Raw genomic sequence first — 23,755 nt, forward strand, 5'->3', positions numbered from 1 at the left:
GTACAATAAATGACGAGTTCAAATTTTCAAGTTTTTAATTTCTAAATGATGCTTAAGACATACTATTTTTTCACTGTTTTGTGAATTGTCACTGAATATTTAAAAGTATGTATAAGGTAAAGTAAGGTGACACCAAGATTTCGAGCTGGTTAGAGTTCACATCTTGCTGAAACAACTAGAGAAGATCCTATGAGGGGAATTACAAACTTGACTGGCACAATAGAGTGAACTAAAGTTGGAAAAGATCCACTGATATCCTAGCTTAAATCCAGATTTAATAAATAAGGAAAAAATTGGATTGCCTTTACCATGGTGTCAAAACAGAATTAAGAGCCATCTATTTTCTGTTACTCAACTACAGTAGTAAGTCAAATGTTTGCACATTGTATCTTGTTACAAACTAATGGAATAGATGGTATATCTCACTCAAGTCTAAAGGCAGGTGTAGAATTAGGGTTGTGACTAAAACAAAGAGGCAAATGCTTTAGCCAATGACACCTATATTCATTCTGTCTTGTATAACATATTCCTGTCACAAAATCCATGGTTGTCATCTTTATTTCCTGAACAAGACAAGTTACAAAATAATAACAGGTAACACTTTTGTGACTACGTTCCTTAGTACTAGTTGTAAAAGACAATATAAAAAGCAACTGATGTGAAAAACCCATATAAAATTATTTGGAGGTTGCTTTTATTTTCCTCATTTAATCTGGATGTTTGAATCTCTCCATTTTTCTCCAAGAGAAGAAAGAAAAGTTTAGTGGCTTTAAATTAATTTGTATTTATATATTTTGTGTTAAGTCTATTTTGAACATTTATTTTACGTGTTATTAAAAAGACATGGTCAGTTAAGTGGTATTTTTTTCCAAAAACAGAATTTTAATTTCCTGTGTTTGGATATTGTCAATAATTAATACAGTAATTAATATAATTAATAAATGCCATTTTATGTCTTAGAACTGACTAACATTGTAACACTTCCATTGTCAAAGGACTCAGATAGTGTTAGTTTCACTTGAGAAATTGTTATGTATCTTAATATAAAAGCTAATGCTAGAGAAAGAAAGAACCTGATAACATTATTTCCTTTGTTATGATTCTACACTGTCCATCTCCATAACCCTGCCAAGGCTATGAATCCTGCTTCCACAAGATTTTATGCCATAGTTTTGCAGTGAGAATCACTGAACTATCATTTAATTCCAATAAGTTCAACCATTTATATGACACTGCTTTTATACTAGCTTTTGAAATAAAAATACAGCAAGAATGTAATGACCTCAAGTATTTTTGCAATAATGTTCCTTTTTGCTTACTAAATTTCCAAAAATTTAAAATACTAAATAACATAATTAAATTAAAAAGTAACAAAACAGTAACAAAATAGCTGGGATTTTGTACACTGGCAGATGCTTTATTAGCAACCAAAAGGCTCCGGGTTCAATTCCCAGCACCATCCCAAAGAGACAAAACTGTAGAAGATGGAAATTTTCAATTAACATTTAAAGTGTGTTTTGATCAACACTGAGCCATAGCATGGTATTTTCCTCATAAGATTATATCATAACATTGATAGAAGACATATCTGCAATATTCTTATCCCTCTCGATTTCAATGGGCATCACTAAGAAAACTTCGTTTTGACCTTCAAATGCATGGTTGCCATCCAGGTAAGAAGTTCCTGAATACTTCTTGAAGCTTTTATAAACATAAACTATTTCTCAAGTCACTGTGCATGAGAATTTCGGCAATTTACACGCAGATATTACGCGCACATTAACACCAATAATACTGGATACAGATGACATCACAAATACCAAGCTTTAATGGCTTTTCCATTACTTCCACCTCCCAACCTCTAGTCACAGATTTTTATTGAAATTGCCCCAACATTACATGTATTACTTATAACTGAAGACACACACAAGATTAGAGAATATTATGGAGCTCTATTCTGTCCTGAAACAAATTTCCATTTTTATTACATATTTTTGTATCACATATTTAATATTATATATGTATATATTTATATATGAGAAATAGAAATGTAGTTTCCCATAACAAATCAGATTTTACCTCAGTTAATTAACCTTATATAACTGTATATATATATATATGTATATATATATATATATTTGTTCTTATAACACATGGTTATGCTATTAGAAATATCAGGATTTTGGTAGCACACAGATAGTTCTCCAAGTTTTCTATTCCTCATTGCTGGCTTTTGTTCTATTTGAAATTAGACTCTTTGGCTGGCACATATTCACCACAGAAAGCCCCATCATGAACTTTTATTAACCCACACGGTACAGCGACAATGGCTGCAAAGTGAAATCCTAGTCTCCGATATTGTAGGAAATGTTCAAACTGTACAATGCAAGATTATCCAACTCTTCAAGGAGCATCTAATCAATCAGTGTTGTCTGAGAGGAAGGCAGCCGGTTGCTGAATTAGCTTCTGCTGGAATGTGATCATGTGTAACATCTCACTGCCTGGATGACATCACAACAGCTTCAGGTCCTTGAAAGTCTTGAGGATGATTAGCTGAAGGAATTGGCTGTTTCTGCCAATCATAACCCGGCAGAGCTGCCTTCAGAGTTCTGGAGATATGAGAGAAAGAGGGAGGGAGGGAGGGAGGGAAAGACCGACTCCAGCTTAGCAAGAGGCGCAGCAGCAGTGGCAGAGGCAGACAGGAGCAGCTGGTATTCCGGTGATTAAATAGTTCTCATAGCCTTTTTGCTGTACCCAGTCTGCTCCCTGGTGTAATGCTCGTGTCCGAGAAGGAAGCTGCATTTTAACGGTGTGCTGAACAGAGGTCTGAATCATTCCAGCTGGCTGCTTGTTTTGAAAAGGACAATGTGTGTATAAATAAAAAGACTGCTGGAAGGGTCCAGACACCAGCACCGGAGCTGAGGAGTGCTCTCAGAATCCTGTTGAGGCAGATGGCACGGACTGAAAGCTCCGCTAATTAACGTGGAGTCAAGTAAACCTGAATTCTGGAAATCTCGGTTTCTAACTCCGGATAAATTCAAGTTAGCAAAAGAAAAAATACATATTGAAATGCTTCTCTAGGTAAGTTACTGCCCTAATTTGCTGAAATTGACAATGACGGGGTATGTGTGTCTTAGCTTCATAAACAAGTTAAACGCACTAAAGTTTTATTTGTGAAAGATTTATATAGAAGCAGATACTTTTAGACGCAAATTCAATCTCCCTTTCTGGCGTGTGTATACATACCTGTCAGTATGCTTTGTAGAAGTTATATTTGTATTGTATATAGAACATATTGCCCTGCTGTAGAAAAGAACTGCAACAGCAGATTAATTTTAAACAGTTACCCTGACATTTTCACCAAAACACCTCCCTGGATAACAGGTTAGTCCTGTTTCTACTAGACTCACTAATTTTACAAACTCAGCCTTTCAGTGGTAACTGTGGCTGATGTTTTAAATGTTTCCTAAGAAGTATTACTTAGAATGTGGCATGCAAATTACCCAAGATGAGAACTCTTCTCCTTGAGACATAAAATTTATAGGTGTTCTCTGTTTTGATGGAATTTTGAGAGAAACAGCTGGTACACACTGTTTATCAGGAAATAGATGCTATCCCCGAGCTCCTATTAGAAATGAAAACATCTTAGAGTAATATGTCATATTCAAGTCCTAGATTGTGAGCAGGACACCAACATCTCAGTGTTGTATACACACACACACACACACACACACACACAGAGAGAGAGAGAGACACACACACACAAACACACACACACACACACACACTTCCAAAGTCCTCCTACACAAAACACATTGGAAAATGTGAGATGTTTAAAGATGATCTTAGTGTTTCTAATACTTATATTAAAAGAAATCAAGGTTTAAAAATACTAAAAATATATTTCCTTTTAACTTGTCCTAATTTATAAAATGATATACCTTTTCAGTTTCTGTAATAATATTTAGAAGTGGCGTGTGGCTTATTTTGGTAGATTGTGTTCTGATCCTCAATTAGCTCTGAGAAAGTTTAATGAGCTTCTCATATCTGTCAGACGCCCCTTTTCATGCCTTCACAGTGTCTGTTCTAGGAGTTTTCATTTACATGGTGTTGTAGTTGTTTCAATGTTAATTCTGTAGCAAGCTATTCAGACATTTCTGTAATTCAGGCTCAGTTATCCACTTTCTTGTCAACTTCATAGTCAAAATCCTGTATGTTTTGGAATAAGAAGAAACTGGTGAACACAGAAGTTACTAAAATTACTTTTTTTTGGAGCTGAGGACCGAACCCAGGGCTAAAATTACTTTTAACTAAAACTAAGAGACAATAAAATTTCCCCGAATGATTTTAATGTTTTCTTCAGGATCATAACAACTATTTTAATTTGTTCTACTGGACTTGTGCCAATTAGCTATTAGCAGAAACATAGGTAGCGAGGAATATTGTGTTTTGTTTGTTTCCATGAAGTTTTAGTCAAGAACATAAGATCACTGACCAGAAGGATCTATGTGTCTGACCAGTATTGCCAAAACATTTAATAAGAAAAATAACCTTGCTGTTTGTTTATTTCTGTGCAGAAGTAGATATTTGAGTACAGTGTCATTGTTGCTGGTTTTCCATAGAGAATTCTCTGGCAACCTTAGGATGCAATATCATTCTATAACATGCACGTGGGCGGGGAAATTTTTTGGATAAACCTTGTGAGAAAACTGTAATGTATACTGCTCTCAAACTACAGCATGGTAGTTGCCCTTGATAGGAAAATACGGATAAAAGTCCTTTGTAACTCTTTTATAAAAGAAAAGCTTTGGATAATTTTATTGTATTTTATTTTCAACAAATCAATGAGAAACCCATCTGCATGGGAATACATAGATCATACTTCTGCCTTTTTTATATTCGAAAGTCAAATGGAAGCACATGTTCATATATAATGCATGCACATACCTTCACCTGAGAAGCAAGTATTTTAGATTTTGGTCTGGCATGAAAACTAATATATCTATTTGATATTGATTCTGTCTCCCTCCAAGAACACTACCATGCCATGGTCCTATGTAAACAGATACCTCGAGTTCTTAATTAATCTCCTTGCCAGAACTAGTGTTTTAAATGTGGAATAAATGTTTCTAATCTGCATCAGAGTTGTTGCCGAGAAGTTTAATGTATCTGTGATTCCCCACCCACTGTCTTTTTTTACTGAAAAAGTGAGACTACAATCCCATCATGCTATTTCATTTAGTAGCAACTACTCAGGGGGAACGGAGAAACATTTAGCATACTGTGTTCAAACTAGAAGCTTCCTGGCTGATACTGCCTCTCCAGATTTAAAAAGCAGCTGGGGGAAACTTATAAAGAAAAGCTAGAATATCAGCCCTGGCTGTCAGCCAAGTCTGAGGATCCATGCACCGAGAAGTCTCCTCTGTTTTCTCCCCCCCTGGGCTGAAATTTATTGATAATGCATTATATTTTAAGCCTACCCTGTACAAACTGGAATATTTCAGGAGCAAAAATATATTGTCAGACAAGAGCAGAACTGTAAAGTAACCAAGATTTCTTCTTTATCAAAGGTGCTAGAATGAAATCATAGCATAAACCCCTATAAAACAGAGTGTGTACTGGCAAGTCCAGGAATGATGAAGTGCTTCGTTCACGTACTAGCTCGGGATGGCAGCGAGATCAGAAGTGGTGTACATGGATGGGTGCCAAGACAAAGAACTTCAAGGTTTTTTCAAGCAGCTAACTCCAGAAAGTCAAGTAAAAGTAAAGTTTCCAAACACGTTCATAGTGTTGTAGCTAGGCAAGAAAAGGTAAACTCGCCTTCATTATGCATCCCCTAAATAACCAGCTAAAGGAGATGCTGTCTGGAGATGCGGTCTGTTGTTTATTTTAAGTTCACAAAGTGAGAGAAACGGGGCAGGTGCCAGACACTATGCATGCTCTTGCCTTCAGCCATCACAATGTAGCAGTCAGCCAAGCTTTCCTTGACACTTGGGAACTTTCAGCTATGCTGTTAAACAGAGTGTTAAGTGGCCTCTTCTTTTTGCCTTATTCTGCTTAAGCTTCTGCAGTTGGAGCAGTTAATGATAAAGTAGAAGTTATGCGCATGTACATATTGGCAAGCTTCCTTCAGCTCTCTTTCTAAAGGATCATACCACATCTTAGGCTAGGCAAAAATTTATTTAAGTAGTTAATACTGAATTGATAGTTTTCCCCCTTAAAAACTCAGATAATCTGATAATATCAAGCTTACTAAAGTATCAGATACTTCAAAAACAAATAGTTCTGAGACAAGAACAGTTTTGAGATTAAAATACTAATTTCCTCTTCATTCCTACCTGCAAAAGGTTTTGCAGCTATTACGTGATACATGTATTTCCTTTGTCTCGTAACTTTTCATATCCCTTAGTATAAAGATAATCCAGTCATGATACAGGTTTTAACAAAATAATTTACATGATGACAAAGTCAATGATGACTTTTAGGTGTCGCTCTGAATTTATATGAATATATAGTACTTATTAGTATGTTGAAAAGAATTACTCAAGACACTTTGTGAACTGTAAATGAATAATTAATTACTCAAACTTTCAGTAGTGCCTGTGAAGCATGAAGGCTAAAATGACTTGTTTCCAAATGTTTGAGAAAACACTTTGATGCAGCCATGGTATTTTTTAAACCAAAAGAGATAATAACATTACTGCACTGTAGAAGTGAATTTTCTATTCAAAAATCTACCTTACTCTTCATAAGAAGAGTTGTTTCAAATATATGAAAAGTTCAATAAAGAAAGCAGCATTTAGCAAAGTAAGAGACACATGCATATCAGCATAAACACCTCATGTTCCTAAGTTAGAACTACCCAAATTCAAACACTTGGACACCAACATTTAACTGCTTTCGCTTTTCTCTGCATTTGTTTCTTTTCTCTAAGTGCTGGGGTTCAAACACAGGACTTTTTATATGTCCATTGTCTCAAGTGGTGTACCACTGGGTTACCTCAACTCCTCTTTAAAGTTATTTGCAATATTTGTCTATAACCACATACGATATGAAAGGTAACAGACTGGATGCAGTATGTCCAAGCAAAGGGTAAATGTAGGCACACACTGCCTTTGGTTCTTTGTATCCCCAAGTGCTTCCTCCTCAGCTCCACTTCATCTTTCTTCCCCTTCTTCTTCATTTTCATGGATTTGGCCCTCCCCTACTGTTCTTCCTTCTCTGTCTCAGTTTTCCTTCTTTTTGTCTTTCTGTATCTCCAACCCCCATTTCCTTTTGCCTTGACAACTTTAGTGCACAGCTGGTAAGCAAACCACTCATGTTTAGCACGGCAGCAAATGTAAGACCCAACGAGAACACAGGAAGTGGGGAAGGCATGGGGAATGTTGGCCAAAGCAATAAGGAATAAAAGAAGATAACATGGGAAATTTGAACCGGAAATGTTGCTCTCAACATAACAGATATTTTCCTGCTAGATTGGTAGATAATTTCCTTTTCAAAATACTTTCTATAGAGTCCTTTGTTCCCTGTGGATATGCTCTCTTTCATGGGCAGCAACATATTTTTCAACACCAAAATACACTATAGAGTTAGTAGTAAAAGAATCAAAGTAAATACTCATTAAAATTGCTGTTGAAACACCATTATTAATCATTTACATGCTTAGTAGTTTAAACACAATAACAACTACATGCAGCCCAGAGGCCAAATATACGCTAGTGAGAGAAGAAGACAGGTAGGACAGATATTGTACCCTTTTAGACGGTTTGGCTTGACTCCATTCCTCAAACAGAAATGCAACTGTAGACTGCTTATCCACAAATTTGTCATATTTCATCAGACTTTTCTAAAGAGTTTTTGAGGCACTGAATAGTGTTTCACGCCTACATGAAAAAATCATTTAAACCTCAGAAATAAATATAGCAACACTAAAGATTAATACAAGGAGAGGAAACAGATGCGGCTCTGCATATGCTCCTGCAAATGCATATAAAAGTCCTAATTCTGCTCATTATTCTAAAGTGCAAGTGAATAATTAGAATCGGAATTTAAGTCTGATCTGCTTCTCAAACCATCTTGCCCTAAATTTCATGACACTCACTCCATGTAAGAGCTCACCTATTCTAAAAAGGTTGAGTAAAACACAGGTATCTACATGTAAATAATACTTATTAATTCATTAAAAGCACATGGTTCATGTTCATGTTCTAAATAATGACAAAAATGATGTGAAAATTGACCAATTGAAGTTGAACCCAATTTAGGACTTAAATTACTCTATTTCTCATTTCTACAGAGAAAGAAAGGCTTTAATGATTATGTACTCATGTGCATAATGATAATGATAATAAATATTACTTTCTTTAATATGGGATAGATGTTAGGACAAGTAAAGCCCATTCTCACAAGGATTCTACTCTTGAGGAGACGTAGGCAAGAGTCCTCTAAAGATGCATAAATGAAGGTGGGGATCAAAGCTCTACACAAAAATAATAAATAGGACTGGTTAATGAATATCCTTCTGAGAAACTGTCCCTGAGAATATCCAGTTTAAATTTGAATGCCAAACTCAATGGGATGAATATGTTCCATCATAGCAAAAAATAAAAAAAAACCAAAAATGCAATTAATGTTAGCAATTTCTTAAGTTTGTGCAAGATAAAAGATTGGAATATATTTCTAATTATTGGTTATAGTTTCAGTTCTGTGGAGCTGCATGGAAGGACTTAGGTTAAGTCACACTGTGGTGTTCCTTTCTTGGAGAAAAATAATATAAGGTTTTACAAACTGGAGTTTTCATTTTACTCTACTTTTTTTCAGTTCTATGTACTAAAAACCAACATCAACATACATTATCTCAGATCATTCACCATGTGCATATCCTAAAGTCTAATGATATTGTTGAAAACACTAGTACCAACATAAATTATCTTAAATCATTTAGCATGTGTATATCCTAAAAGCTGATGATACTGTTGAAGCCTAAGCAGTAGATGAGCCCACTTCCCACGTTGTTTTCATGTTTTGGTAGGAGTATGAACAAAAAGTCTAAACCTATCACGCAGTTAGCAAGTGGTAGATCTAAAGAATGGGCCAGATAAATATAATTTCTGAAAATGATATACATTACTTTCACCAATTTCAAACTAACTTAAGCTCAATAAGAGGCAAAAATCTGTTTACTATATCACTAACATTGCCTCAGAGGGTATTAATGAAATCATAGTGTCAGTACCAAGGAAATGATTATCAATAATCCTGCTTAGCACAGATCTGACATCATTTGATCTATCTGTGATTTTCAGGTTCCTAATGCCTTGGGTTATGCAGTCTTCTCTGGCATTTCATTTTCCTCCATAGTGACAAAGACATCACTTTTTGTCCCATATAGTTTTAACCAAGGGACACTTAACCTCACAGTATAATTGATATGCCCGTGTTAGCCCTCCATTCCAATTTAACTAAAGCTTTTCAGTGGTGAGAATGCCTAGAGAGTAGTCAGGGGCCATGGTTTTGATTGACAAAAACCATGAGAAACAAGTGGGAAACATGCATGGACTGGACAAATGGTGAAGTTTGGATCAAAGGTGATACAAAGGGCCAGTGTACATGCATGTATTGGTGGAAGTATAAGTGTTGTGTTCTGGAATACTCTCGAACCAAAATATGAAAGGTAGTAGGGTGTTTTTAACCAGTATCAAGAAAAGTGGTACATTTTAGAAATCATTGAGATTCCCATCAATCAAAGCAACCCTATAGGTCGATCTACCCATCAGAAAGATTTAGAGCACAGCAACATAAAAAGTTTTGATTTTAATATAAAAAGTTGGAGTAAGCACTCTTTTTTCCTGCCTCTACCACTGAAAAGAGCAAAAGTTCATACGAGTCTTATTTATATTGTATCTAATGTCTTTGGAAATCAGAAGTGATTAAAATAAATGTCTTTATAAAATTTTAATTTTCAAAATTTAAATATTGTATTTCATTGATCTTTTGAGCCAGTCTATTAACTAAGATATGTAATTAACTTATTGATAAAAATAATAACTGTGCTTTCTGGGAATTTTTATTTGTTCTTAGAACTTCTTTAAGTAATTTGGGGATACAAACCCTATTAATTACAATACACATTTATGCAAGCCATACAAATTAGTTTTAAAAACAAATGTCAAGAACTAGCATAAAGCATCATAACAGTAAAGACTGGGTCACTCAATGTTGGTTCTAAGTCCAGCTAGTCCTTCTTATGAATAAATCTTCAAAAGATTAAAAAAACAATCACTTCTGGGCCAGAAATGCAGGCCCTGTGAATGGGTTATTATGCTTACTTTACAGAATTAATGCAAAACTAAAATGTAAAAATAAATTTAAAAAGTACTAGCAAATTTGAAAACTTCAGACATTTAATAATGGAATTAAACTTTAATTACAGGCATCGTTTATCTGGCCTTGATTTATAGTATAACTTCGACTCTGCTTTCAAGTAACCCTTGAGTGATTGGGTTCACTGTGTTCATCATATGTTCAATACTCTTCACTTGGAAATAAATATCTAAGTCATCGTATCACACTATCTCTAGTATATTTGCATCATGTTTGAGTACTAATTAATAGGATCAGACTTCATTGATGAATATTTTAAGGTAAATTCATATAGCCTTAAAAACAAACCAGCAAATGAAACATGGGAATAAAGAAAGGAGGGCGCACATTAGTGTGAAAACCACTGAGAAAATGTTCCTAGTAGTCTACCTTGACTCTGCTATGGTGAGGTAGTGGGGTCCATGCAAATTGAAGGAATGAAAAAACAAGCCTTCCAAAAATGTAATTGGATAAAAAGAATCAACATAGAATGTTTCTTAGATGGTCTGGGGTACTATATCTCTAATAGGTTAATTCATGGAGAAGACAGAGCTTCATTCTAACATTTCTATTCAGTGAGAGAAGATACAACTAACCCCTGAGAGACTTGAGGCCCAGGAGAGTGGGAAGGCCTGATGCGTGGGTGGGTGGGGGATGGGAGAACATTCTCTTAAAGACAGGGGAGGAGGAATTGATGAGGAACTGTCAGATGGTGGACTGGGAGGGCAATAATGACTAAATGGTAAACAGAAAGAGTAAGATAATTTGTAAAAAATGCTTGCTGCCTTTCCAGAGGATCCATGTTCAGTTCCCAGTACCTATCTACGTAAGCTAGGTAATAATGACCTAAATTTTCGGCTCCAGCATATCAGACACCTTATTCTGGTGTCTTCGCTCACACACACACACACACACACACACACACACACACACACATACACACACACACACATACACACCACACACACACACACACACACACACGCACACACACACACAGAAATTTAAAAAAAATTCAGAAAAATATTTAAAATAAATAAATTTCACATTTCTGTAGTCACCCAATGAGAACATAAGAAACCTTGCTTAACCACCAGCTCTTTACTACCCATACTATATAGTTCACAGCTTTAATTACAGATTACTAATATTATCCCGGACTGAGAGAATGTTATAACTTTACTTTTAGCTGGACAAATCTATTTGTTATTTAAAATTGATCTCATTCTTCTACAAGTTAAACAAAATTACATTAACTACAAGCTTCCAAATAGGTTCTGAAGATGGCTATCATATTTTACATTTAATAAGCATCAATTATTTTATACTAAGTTGACTTGCTGAGTGATGGTTTTGATGCAGTGCTTATTAATCCTCCATTTAGCATTGCTAGACTTCAGTTTTCAAGTACAAATCTAGGAAGATTTCAAGATACATTGTCTCTGACAAATAACCGAATTCTTGAAATCATTCCAAACTCTTCCAATCAGTATATATCAGCTATTTTATCATTCCAAACTGAGAATTTTGTGTCTTGCCTTAGTTTTGGGTGGGAATATAGTTTTACATATTACCTCCCATGTTTTTCCCACTGATAATCAAGCTTCCATTGAATTATGCAGTATCTCTAAAGAGATAAAACATAGAGAAAATAGTGAAAATATTCATTCAATTGAGTTGAGCATGTCTGCTCTGGATACAGTATTACCCAGCTGGTTTATAGCAAATCAAATAAGCCAAAGAAAGATACAGAGGATCCTACTCAGGTTGGAAATAAAAATCAACACAAAAATGCTTTCTACTTAAAACTTTCTTAATAAGCTTTTGGCCAGAGAGTGACAATATGTTTCTTGGTAGTCAGAGAAGTGATACAGAGTAGTAAGTGGAATGTGGACATCGTCCAATCACTTCTCTAGACATTAAAGTCTCCTCATATTCATTCTTTAACTTCTCACATAAGAATCTTGTTAATAGAATGTATGCTTCCTCATACACAATATAAAGTGTTACATTAGCATTCATTTTCAATGACCATATGCTCTATCAGTAATATTGAATGTCACACAAACACCTTCTTGATTATGACACATGATGATGAGAGAAGTGAAAATTCATGAGCTCTTCCTCTGAAGCACAGACCAGACTTTAGCTATACAGCCCAGATTGATCTACATTTTCTCGGGGAATTTTGTATTGATCGCTTTAGATGACTTTGCATAGAAAGTTGATAGTAGAGAAGTAATGGTTGAAATAAAATTTAACTGGGAACCGGGAAAGGGAATAACATTTGAAATGTAAATAAAAATATCCAATCAAAGCAAAAAAAAAAGAAATTAACTTTAAAAAACAGTCTTTAGTCAATTCCAATGCTGGCAAACTTCATTTAAAATAATAAAGTAATACATAACTTCAGAAAGAAATTTCAGAAAGAAATTTACTAAAATAACATCTGTAGAAAGTTTTAATTATTATTATACTAACATGTAGAAGCCATTGTAGCTCTGTTAGAAAAAATTTAAAGTCATGTAACAAAATTCAAATTAGACAAAATTCAGTTACTTTTATGACTTTCATTTTAAGAAACACCCATGTAACTCATTGATATGAAACGTCTATGTTAAACACAATATGTTAATTTTGTTTACGCCTCTGCTGATTTCGAAGTCACTGGCTTTCTGTATTCTGGTTCCGCTGGTCTCTATCTTCTTAGAGACTCTTAGCTATCAGAACACAAGAGCAAAGAGAGTTCTTTATGTTTCATGGGTGACTCATTCCAGGTTAGTCTGCTGAGATCATTAACAAGGATGCAAATCAATACACCTCTGAACAATGGCTTCTAAAGAGTGAGTATTGACCTAGACTGAAGCAATCTTTAGCTGGTGCCAATCATCTCATGGCTATTGGCTCCAAGCTGGATGAACTTAAGTTTCCAGAGAAAAGCACTGAAACTGAAGACACTATTGCATGTAAGTAGGAGATTGCTCATGTTACTGCTACTTCTGGACAGAAATTGATCATCCCATGTCTAGTCCTAGATGGACATGGCTCACTCTTGCATGTAAGTAGGAGATGCTCGTGCCATCTCTAGTCCTTGATGGAGACTTTTCCTTCTCTTTCATGTCTCCCTTTTCTCTCTTTTCTTCCAAGCAAAGCCTCCCATTCTATTTGTCATTGAATATTTTAAATATGATTTTCTTACCCCTTCCTATTTATTCATACCACTTCTTTAAAAAATTTAACGAGCACACAAAGTGATTAAAACAATTTCCAGCCTTCTAAATATTCTGCTTTGATGATTTCAGTATGTGGATTTCCTTCTTCTCTTAAATCTCTTGGAACTTTGCTGAGGGACTCTCAGTAGTTTGTCTGTGTGTGTTCCTCAGGACAGCAACATCAGCATTCTTATTCATTTCCTCGTTCCTTCTCTCTTGTATTCTCCCAGTTGCTTTCAGCTTACTCACCATTTCTGCCTCTTCAACTTACTTTATTTTACCTCGAAAACACAAGGAAGAGAGAAAGGGGAGTGAAACAAGGGGGTAGGACCTGCTTTGAGAGACAGGGGAGAAGTACAGAGGGCCAGGTATTTGAATGGAAGCGGGCAGCAGTGGGCGAGGGGAAACTGGGGGTAGGCACTAGAGAGCCCCAGATGCCAGGGACATAAAAGGTTCCCAGGACCCAACAGGGAGGATATTAGCCAAATTACCCAACAAAGGGGAGATTGAATTTGTAAAGACCATATCCAGTGAATAGGCACGGCCCCCAGTTGAGGGATGGGGCCATCTCCACCTCAAAAATATTAATCCAGAATTTCTACTGTCAAAAGGAAATGCATGGGCAAAGAGTGGAGCAGAGGCTGAAGGAAAGGATATTCAGACACTGCCCCACCTGAGAATCTATCCCATATATAGAAACCAAACCCACACACTATTGCTGATGCCAAGAAGTGCTTGTTGACAGGAGCCTGATATAACTGTCTCCTGAGAGGCTGTGCCAGAGCCTGACCAATACAGATGCAGATGTATGTAGCCAACCATTGGACTGAGCACACAGATTCAAATGGAGGAGTTAGGGGAAGGACTGTAAGAGCTGAAGGGGTTCACGACCCAATAGGAAGGACAATAATATTAACCAACTGTATCCCCCAAAGCTCCCAGAGACTAAATTACCAACTGAAGAGTACATATGGAGGGACCCATGGTTCCAGCTATGTATGTAGCAGAGGATGGCCTTAACTGGCATTAATGGGAGGGGAGCAACTTGGTCCTATGGAGACTCAATGCCTCCATAGGGAAATGCTAGGGCCCAGAGGCAGAGTGTGTAGGTGGGTGGAGGGGTGCACCCTCATAGAAGCAGGGGATATGGGATAGGGATTTGTGGAGGGGAAACTGGGAAGGGGGACAACATTTGAAATCTAAATAGATAAAATAACCAATAAAAAAATGAAAAAATTCTAGTGTACCAGCACTCTCTTGGAAATTCAAAGCCAATGAATCCTTGTATGTCTGAATTCAAATATATCATCAAACTTTTGCAGGGAAAAATGTCTACAGCTCCTGTTTGCTTCATCATTTGGACTTCTTCACAAGCCACCCATGCAGTGCTGTGCCCCAGCACCATGGTGTGGGTTTGTCATCTTGCTAGCCACTCTCATCTTCATACTGTTCCTTGGGTTTTGCGAGTTTCCCTAGCCAATGCCCTTAAATTTCATCAAAGACCTTGACTTTTCTTCCTCCATAACCAGCAACCCAGAGTCATTTCTTTTTGCATGTCTCTTTAGTTTTACTGAAATACTACTACCTCCCCATCAGCACATTTTCTCTACTTTTGTATAACTGAGTCTCCCTTGTAACTTCACTCACCACGTGGTGGTCTCATTGCTTTACTATGCAGATGTGTCATAGGATGGATTCCCAGTGCTATTGAATAGTCAGGACAAGAATTATCCAGCAAAAAAAAAATCTATAAATGACTAGAAAAGGTTCAAGTGCATCTTGGGGTTATTCACGACTCATTTTCCCCTCTGTGCATTCAATCAATCAACAAATAATAGCAACTCTATTTTGTTTTGGTAGTGCTGTTATAGGATGTGTCATTCTGTTGCTGTGTGTGTGTGTGTGTGTGTGTGTGTGTGTGTGTGTGTGTGTGTGTGTGTGTGAGCGCATGTCCAACCATCAGTGTGCATAATGAATGCAGGCACATAGATGTGGACATCAGAGGACAAATTGTGGAAGTAGGCTCTCTCCTTTCGTCACGTCAATTTCAGGCATCAGACTCTAGTTCTCAGGATGGAAGTAAGGGCTTTTGCCTGCTGAGCCACTTTGTTGGCCCTGCCAGTAGTTCTTGAATGACCAAACAAAACAAAATTTATGTGAGAGTGTTCACCACCTTTTCTTCCCAACAAATAATGTACATCGTTCACCGATTTTGTTTCTTCCTAAGATAAAATATTCTTGTGCTCTGAATGCAGATGAGTGGTTCAGCACAGTAGTCTCAGAGAAAGGGAGTGACAGAACTAAGAAGGACAAAAGAGGAAGCAGAAGCAAAGAGGGTGTCAGCATGGGGATGCCTTCAGTGTAGCTTGGGCTACAGAGGGATTGAAAACAAATAGGTATCATAAAGTGCTGCTTCTGGACCAATGAGGTAGATCAGTGAGTAAGAATGTCTGGCCTAGCCTGACTCTCCAAAGTCTACCTTTCAGCTCAGTGCTTGTGTTTACATACTTGCATAAATAGATACAAACACACACACACACACACACACACACACACACACACACAAATTAGTTGAGAAGTGTCATTGTGTTTTATGAAATTGTTTAAAAATATTCAATACTGTTTAGAAGTGTCTAGAAGTTTACAAATAAATGCCTAGAAAGAATGTAATTTTGTAGGTGTTAGTTTTAATTCACTCGATTTGGAGCAGGAAATATCATCACTTTGGTCAACGTATTAAGATTATGCTCAGTTCTGTAAGAAACTTTAGAAATGTCTTCCAGAGTAACCATGTCATCTTTTATTCAAGAGCAATGAATGCGATAGACCTTTGTTTCACACCTTCCCGGAAGCCAATATTGTCCAATGTTTGGACTTTGGCTGAGCCTTAGGAAGTTAAATAGTGGTATCCCATTGCTCCTATGACTTACAACACCAGATGAATAGGACGTGAAGTATCTCTCTTTATTGGACATCTTTATTTGTTCGTTCATGTACATTCTGTTTAGTGCCATTGCTTCTCTTTACATTGAGTCATTTTATTATTGTGAAATGCTTAAGAATTATTTGTATGAGTTTTTTTAAATATCAGTTATGCCTGCCCTAAATATATCTTTCTCTTGTGTACCTTACTTTCTCATCTTTGATAGTGACTTTCATGTTTTTAATGAAACAGGTTACCAATTCTTTATTTCATAGTTGACTCTCAGCTCTAAAATCACTGTCAGGACCAAGGGCATATGAATTTTCTCCCATCTTGTATCCCAGGGGTATTATAGATTTTCTTCTTACACTTACTTTCATGTATGTGTACTAGATCTTTTTGAGTGATGTATGATCATTTGAGTTAATTTGAGGATGTGCCTATGGTCTTTGTACACAACCCTTCACATATTCAAATTCAATTATTCTAGGACCGCTTCTTGAAAAGACTGTTCTTGTTCCACAGATCTGCTTTTGTTCCCTTGCCAAAGAATAGTTTTCCACAGAGAGTTTGTTTAGGAACTCACTCTTTTCTTCTATTGATCTTTTGACAAAAAGATCCTTTCAGTAGACACTAACACAATTGTTGCAACTGTCCAGTGAACTTCGAAGTTTATTTGTTTCCATTGTTCTTTTACAATACTGAATGGTCATTGTGTAGGATTAGTATACTTTGCTGCTGATCTGCAAAATGAGCAGTTACTGGTAATTGAATTCTCTACAGGGAGTTTGCGGCAACATGTCTAGAGAAACTGAGCATATAGCACTCCAAAAGATTTCCCTGTCCTTGGAAAGAAACGGGAAGATTTGTAACGGAATGAGGTAGACAGGTTTTTCTCTGGTGTGAATAGGTCACTTACTGTGAAGAGGAAACTTACTGCAGCTCCATGGGTTGGGGCAGCATCTCTGAGCAGCATCTCCAATGGGCATACCTTGATCAGGAACCTGATTAAGGCAAGAAAGACACCATATCCAGTGGATTATGAGTGACTAAGTAGAGTGGTCTCATCCATGTGTCTGACACTTTCTCTGTCACATGATCAAGAAAGAAGAGAGGTACAAAGACAAGAAATGATAGAAGCTTGAAAAGAGAAGAAAATAAAGGAACGAGGGAAAGCTGACTGAATAACCCAAAATATATGTGCAAGAATCCTAGCATTAATGGACCAGATAAACAGTGAATCATGAATGTAATTAGACTGGGGTGTTTCTTTTGCCCTCAATGTCATGAGCATTGATTTTCTGGAAGGCAGAATTTGTCCAGTTTTCTTGTTTAGAAAAGAGTAAATAATATGAGGAGAAAGGTTTTAACTGTTTGTGAAATGGAACAAAAACCAAAAACAATGACTGACAGATGAGATCCACAGAGTGAGAAGTGTGATCCTGTGAGCTAAGAGGAAAAGAGAAAGGGAAACGGACTCACGGTTATGCTGAGTTTTAATACAAGCTAATGTTGGGTTGATAGGTGAAGTGACCTACTATGGAAGGGCTGTGGCTTGGTAGTAAGAATTATGGCATTAACATTACAAACTAGGTACAAATACACATTTATTCATTTTAATAAAAATATCTTGTATGTGATTAGAAGTGTCAGTGGCAATTATGGGGGGAGGTTCATTTAAGAATAGACCTCCTAACAGAAATACTGTATTAGAAGCGCCACTCACATAGTCACTTCCATTGTTCCAACCACTCCATGAGTATTGATGTTTTCTAAAACTTCCAATTTTCAAAAGATATTCCAAAACTGTAGTTTGAAAGATTATAAATAATGTATTGGCTTGATGATCTGTAGGATTTTAGGCACCCAAACTCCATTAGTCAATTCTGGATGGTAAGCACCTTACCGCTGAGCCTCCCTAGTTATCCTACTGTTATTTGTGTCCCTTCCAATCCGTATGTCCTTGAATTAGTTCATCTGCTAAACATTTTTTTAAAAGACAACTTGGCTCATTTACTCTTAGTATAACAAATAATGGCCACAGAACTATTTATTTGATGCTTCATATAACCATATCTTGTCTAGGCTTCTTTTTCATAAATACATTTATATATGTATACACATGTGTATACATATATGTGTGTGGTGTGTTCTTATTCATATATACATATTCATATACATATAAATATATACATACATATACACTGTTGGTATAATGAATCAAATGTGTCTATTGATCCTTTGCTTTGTTTATTGAGGGAGGTCTCACTCTGTAGTCAATGCTTGATTGATATTTACTAAATGCACTTGGATGGTCTCAAGTTCTTGCCCCTTCTACAGCAGCCTCCTGAGTGCTGTGATGGATTACAGGTTGAGTATCATACTGTTTAAAACTGTTCTTATTTTTTTTCCATTTTTGTACTCTTATGTATTTTGATTTGTTTGTTTGTCATTTCTGTCATTTGCAGCCCTATGTTGAGCCCTGGCAGAAATTAATGCTTGGCAGGCTAGCACTCCACCTCTAAACATTATCACCAGCCTCCCTCTGCTAGTTTCAATGTGGAACCTGCAATAGTTCTCTCTTCTTCCTCCCTTTCTTTGTCTCCCTCCTCCCCTCTGTCTCCCTCCCCCACATCTCTCTCCATCTGCCTTCTCCCACACCCATTCTTATTATATACATTCAAGACTTACCAACACCAAGTCAATTAATAATTTGAACTTTAATATAGAAACTATGGTATTCTTTGGGCAGTTTTATTCTAGCTACAGTTTTCTTATCTTTATATTTTCTTTTCAATGTTATTGACTATCATGGAAAAAGTATATGTGAACAAAAAACTCAATGGCCGAATAGAAGAGTCTACCATATTTGTGCACATTTTACTCAAGATGATACTTTGCATGACCATTAGTGATCCATTATCTCTCAAATCACATACAAGGCAGCTGCAGATGAAGAGTATTCTTTCCAGAGTCTCAGGTAATCAATAAATTATAAAGAAAGTGCATCATGTTTCAACTCTAAAAATCTACCCAGAGATCGCTTCTCGGCCTTTTGGCTAAGATCAAGTGTAAAAATCTACCCAGAGAAGGAGAATTTAGGATCCCAAAAGCCTGTTTACTAATAAATGATAATTCCAGCCTGAATACAAATGTAGCCATAATTTTACATTTCTTCAAATATGGTCCTGGCATGATGTCTGAGAAATGAGTTATATGATAACCCACATCATAGCGAACACCTATCGTGTATTCATTTCATATTAACTTTATCCTAATTCTATAATTTTAAGATTTCATGCAGTGTTTGAAGATGTGAAGAGTGAAGGCCAGCTAGAAGAAACTGTGTAAAGACACCTGCCTCCAATCCTGACAATCAAACTGCTTGTGAACCTTCCATCCAGCCTTAGAGCCCATAGGGTGAAGGAAGAGTTCTGACTTTTAACAACTATCCTTTGAGCTTTACTTGAAGACAATACTCTATGGTGTGTACATTCAGTGCAAATACACAGACATACACACACACACCCACACACACCCACACACACCCACACACACCCACACACACACACACACACACACACACACACACACACACACACAGATGAATAAAAATGTTAAAAAAGTGTTTTAAACAATTTATGCATCATTGATTATTTAAGTAGACCTGGAGCTTTAAATTACTTTTTAGTTACTTTATTTAAGGTCATTTTCATATAACAGAAAAATGTAAAAATGAATTTCAATACAATAAAAAGCAATGCATTTTATGTTATTTAAAATAAAGGAAGAATTGTAGATAAATTTTATGTGCAAGCAGTGTGTGAGAAATTTTATTTTACCATATTTGATTATAGTTTTTCCTTCTAAAATAATCATCTAAGTCTGCAAAGTTCACAAAAGTTAGCTACGTTTTTAGGTAAGCTGTGCATTAAGAAAAACACTAAAACCTGTGTAAAAACCAACGCAAATTCAAATACAACAAACTATACAATTAGCTGATTTCTACAAATGTGAGAAATAGAATTGACTAAAATGTATTAGGTATAAAATTAAGGCTTAATTAATGCTTTAACATTAAGACTCCCTTATCTCTCCTAATGTCGTCAACATAGTCATCTCAATAGTTACCTTCACTCTGTGGACTCATCTAGGTAGCACTTTTCCTTCCTCTTTAATCTTTATGTGAAGAACAGGTGTGTGATTGCTCTAGTTTTGCAATAAAAGTAAGAGAATATTGCCCTCTTGTGTTGAGAGATTTAGGAGACCCCAAGATTTAACAATAAATACACATTTTAAAAATAGAAATCATGTTTTGTTCTTCCAAGAAATATTATTTATCAATTGACAGCCCACTGTTTGCAGCTGCTGCTAAAAACACATTTCTGAAGGACTTACTAACCTCCCTTTATGGAACGTTTCTATGACATATTGACTGGACTGCAGATAAGTCTTTCATTTTGATATTATGCCAATTGTTATAAGGGCATTGTTTATTTCCACCGCTGTCCTGTGTAATATACAACTCCATAAAAATAAATCATTTACAGTATCTTACATTATATAGGTTTATAAATGCATTGCTTTTATTACCAAATAACTTTAAGTCTTCTTGACTTATTAAAAATTAACACATGCCACTCTGATGACATGGGTAGTTTTATAGGTGTCACAATCCCTGACTCTGCAGGAGGTGAATTTACATTCCTGAAATCCTGCAATATGTAAAGTAATGGATGGAGTGAAAAGTATGTTAGGAAAAGAGATCCCTGGAAAATAGCACAATTAGGTATTTGAGATTGAAGAAAGGATCATTAATATGTCCTTGTACATATGATAGACTGGGTGTGATTTAAAATAGTTGCTAAAATGATAGCTACACTTAAAATCAGGTGAGAATTCAGATCTCATTTTGAATTTTCAAACAAAAGGTAAATTCTGAAGGGAAATATATCAATATTAATACAATCTCACCCCTCTGGACTCGAGGAGACACATGGAGGTACAAATGGGACGTTAATGACAGCATATGTTTGTGGATCCTCTGTACCTTTGTCACACACACCACCCTGTCAACTCCTTCAAGAGCTTGTGTGGGTGGCAAACTGGGGTGTCCTGGTTTTTCAGCCTACCTTTAAACTCACTGCCTGGACCTCACTATAATGTCTCACAAGGTCATTGTTGGCGGCGGGGGCGGGGGGGCAGTCTCTCTGTGGAAGAACTAGAGTCCATCCATGCTTGCTCGCACACTGGCATTTTCACTATCCTGTTGCTTTGATGGAAAAATAGACGTTTTAAAGGAAAATTGGAAAGACAAATGGCTGTGTGTTTGCTCCTCATAAGACAACCTAGTTAAAGATTCCAGAGGCCTGTGATAAATGAAACATATATATTACAAACTAAAACTCATCAAACATAGTGCATGTGTCAAAAAGGTCTACTCGCAAGAACTTTAGAGAAAATTTGGTGTGATTTGTTGTCCAAGTTTAGAAACCATAGACTTGACCATTGTCATGAAACTTTTAAAATATTATAAGTAAAGCACTAAATTTATTTAATATTGCTTCATATTTACTGTTTTATAATTCATATTGGGTTATGCTTGAAGGTAGGGAAAATATCTGACTGTAAGAGGAGACATAACCAAGGCGTAGGCTACAGAAATATACACAAACGCTTCTTAGAAAAACCCTTAAGTCAGTTAACAAAATATTTAGTTTTGTCCCAAAATAAAATATAGGGACAGCACATTCCTGAAAGTATTAGAAGAAAGTTAGTCAATGCATGTTGTAAATAGGGGAAGTCATTTATTTGCAAGATTATAGAATTTTATCTTTTGAAGCAAAGTCACAAAACTAACTCCTGTTTCAAAGTTGTTTGCCATTGTTTTGTTGGGAGTTTACAAACAGTGTATCATTCTTGCAAAAAATTCAATAATATACAAGGTAAAAGACAGAAATAAACAATATGTTGGCGACCACTCTCCTAAATCTCTTCGAAGAGAATGTAGTCACATATAAAAATAGAAAAATAAACATCACTAAGGATCCTATTGTTTCTAATGTTAAAACCGAGGATCTGATGTCTTCTTCCTTGCCATAGAAATAATGACTTTTGAATTGGAATTTTATGAAAGAAAAGTGAGTAAATTGTACACAGTAAGTTGTTACTGACTCTGTGTGTATATGTGTGTGTGTGTGTGTGTTTGTGCACGAGCACATGTGTGCACGCATGTGCATACGTGTGTGGATGTGCGCAGGTCCGTCAAATACCAGATAGTCTGCAGAGTGTTCAAGATTTCCCTCTGAGTAAATCACGTGCCCCTGCCTTTATGGTACTCTGTATGAGATTTGTCAATTGAATTTCCCTGAGCAGTAAGTTATGCTGAGAGCATACAATGGAGACACACTACCTCCTTGAACCTTTGTAAGATCATTACATTACTCCCAGGCTGGATTTCTAAAAATGTTTAACAGTAGTCCATGCCTAGAGAAAGGGAAATAGAGCCTCTCCCATTCCACAATTGGAAATGGTTCCCAGCTCCAGTCCAAAGGGAAGATAAGAGAATTTCACAAGAAAAATGCCAACAAATATTCTTCAAAAATTTAAGTTCAAATGCGGAGAAGCATATTAAGGTTCCTGTTCAATTACAGATGAACAGAACATGAATGTGACAGAGTATATGGAGGAGGAGCTCGAGTTAAACATGATTAGAATATTCTATGAAAAGCTGCAAACTGAAATAAATCCAGGTCAGGGACAATAAACAAAGAGTAACAATTGTGTGACGAGTCCTGAGACCAAGAACAAATCAACAAGTCCTTACCAAAGAATACAGGGATGCGTGCTACTTGTGTCTGTAGCGAAACATTACACTACTTTTTGTAGTTCTCAGGGATAGGGAAGCAAAGAAAAAATGTGTTGAACCCAGGTTTGGAAACAGTCATGGAAGGAGTCCAACCTCATCCCTATATGATTTTGAAACAGTTCCACCACCCTCTGCTTTCTTCGTAAACCATACAGTTGGACACTTCAGTGATCTGAGTGGGCTTAGAGAGTTGTTAGTTGAAGGAGTAGAAACAGAAACAAAGAAAAACTACGTTAGAAAACCTTTTAAATTCTTTTTAGTTTTACTATGACTAGTTCTACCATGATATCAAGTAAAAAGGTAAGATAAAATGAAGTTTGGTGTGTCAGTAGCCCATTAAAAAATTACATATCATGTAAAGCACAATAAGGTTGTAAAACAATTTTCATT

The 23,755-nt window shown here is 36.2% G+C and overlaps 1 protein-coding gene across 2 annotated transcripts in view; it reads left to right on the plus strand.

Moving 5' to 3' along the window:
- The first annotated feature begins 2,662 nt into the window (after positions 1 to 2,662).
- Ndst4 (N-deacetylase and N-sulfotransferase 4) overlaps positions 2,663 to 23,755 on the plus strand; it is a 332,494-nt gene continuing 311,401 nt past the window's right edge. The window contains exons 1-2 of one of the 2 annotated variants that reach the window (XM_039102716.2): positions 2,663 to 3,081; positions 19,791 to 19,982. The gene's annotated coding sequence lies outside the window, so the exon portion shown is untranslated. 2 annotated transcript variants of the gene reach the window in all.

Source organism: Rattus norvegicus, chromosome 2, assembly GCF_036323735.1.
Source record: "Rattus norvegicus strain BN/NHsdMcwi chromosome 2, GRCr8, whole genome shotgun sequence".
Classification (NCBI taxonomy): Eukaryota; Metazoa; Chordata; class Mammalia; order Rodentia; family Muridae; genus Rattus; species Rattus norvegicus.